The following is a 1,941-nucleotide window of genomic DNA, read 5'->3' on the forward strand; positions in this document are numbered from 1 at the left end:
GGAAGATATGATCTAGTTTAGCACTGTCCAGTAAAGATATAACGCAAGCCACATATATTATTTAAAATTGTCTAGTGGTCGTCACATTGAAAAGAAAAATAGGAAAAGGTATTTTAAACAAATTTTAGTTAACCCAATATATTAAAAATATTTCAATATGTAATCAACATAAAAAGTTATTAATGAGATGTCTTACATTCTTTTATTTTTGTACTAAGTGTGTATTTGTACTGGTGAGTATTTTATACTTACAACACTTCTGCATTTCGATTAGCCACATTTCAAGTGCTCAGTAATCACATGTGGCTAGTGGCTAGTGTATTGGACGGCGTCTTTTCATTTTACTACAGAGGAAATAGAAGGAAACTAAATGACTTAGACAATATCACTGAATTAATTGGTGGTCCATATTTCCAGTATGCAGCTCTTTTGTCTACAGCACGATTTTTTTTTCGTTTTCAAGGATTCCTCAAAATTCACTACAGCAAAATAGGTCAACAGTGAGCTTTTTCACCCCTGAGGTAATTCTTATGTGGGCACATGTGAGATTTTGTTTCTAAGCAAACTTCCTGTAACAAAATTAAAATTATAAAATGGCTATAACTTACGATGTTTATTTTACATGCTGCTTTGCTCATAGAATATCAGTAATGCCAACAAACTTGACTTGCTTTACATGGCAAACATATACCAACTTAACTCATAATTCATCACTTGAATGCTGTCTTTATTACGGTTTTTTTTTTTATTACCCTTTTCTCCTAGATCTTGTCCATACACATCAGGCATATCTATATTGTAAAAGTATGAGGTCAATTTGGACTCCTTTTCCCCTTTTGCTTAATATGAAATGCAGAATTAAATAATTGATAAAAGCAGGTAGTTTTATGTAATCTGAGGAATTCTAAATTGGAGAACGTTATATTCATAAGACTTATTAGAATTAGAATATTTATGTAAGAAGGGGTAGGAAAAGTTAAATGTACTATATTGGCATAAATATGTAGAAACATTGTCTAAAAAGAAAAACGAGAGATGACAGCAATGGCTTCATTGTGGGAGAAAGATGGGAACTGAGCCAATGACAGGGGTGGGAAGGAGACTCTTCGTCTCCCTTTTGATACTTTTTGATGTTTGTATGTGTGAATGTGTTACTTGTTCAAAATTTTATTTTTAAAAATGCCTATAATCAATCTTTTCCTTTTATAATGTCTATTTTTAAAAGACTTCTGGACTTTTTAAAAATAAATTTATTTATTCATTTTATTTTTGGCTGCGTTGGGTCTTCGTTGCTGCACGTGGGCTTTCTCTAGTTGCAGTGAGCGGGGGCTACTCTTGTGGTGCATGTGCTACTCTTGTGGTGCACGTGCTTCTCACTGCTGTGGCTTCTCTTTTTATGGAGCACGGGCTCTAGGCGCGTGGGCTTCAGTAGTTGTGGCACGCAGGCTCGGTAGTTGTGGCTTGTGGGCTCTAGAACGCAGGCTCAGTAGTTGTGGCACACGGGCTTAGTTGCTCTGCGGCATGTGGGATCTTCCTGGACGAGGGATCGAACCCCTGACCCCTGCGTTGGCAGGCGGATTCTTAAGCACTGCGCCACCAGGGAAGTCCCAGCCTTCTGGAATTTCGATTGGGATTTTATTGAATCTACAGATCAATTTGGGGTGAATTGTCATCTTAATATTGAATCTTCTAGTTCATGAACATGATATATCTCTCCTTCTGTGGTGTTGATAAGGAATTTTGTGTCTATGTTCACAAGTAATGCTGGTCTGAGGTGTGTTGCTTTCTTTTCTTGCATTGTCTTTATCTCGTTTTGGTAATGCTGGATTCAGAAAACAAGTTGAGAACTATTTCCTACTCTGTTTCCTGAGTTTGTATTACATTGACATTATTCCTTAAATGTTTGATAGGCTCCTCCAGTGAAGCTGTGTGGGCCTAGAG

This window comes from Monodon monoceros, unplaced genomic scaffold (genome assembly GCF_005190385.1).
Source record: "Monodon monoceros isolate NGI ecotype Baffin Bay Population unplaced genomic scaffold, NGI_Narwhal_1 Super_Scaffold_2, whole genome shotgun sequence".
NCBI classification, from domain to species: domain Eukaryota; kingdom Metazoa; phylum Chordata; class Mammalia; order Artiodactyla; family Monodontidae; genus Monodon; species Monodon monoceros.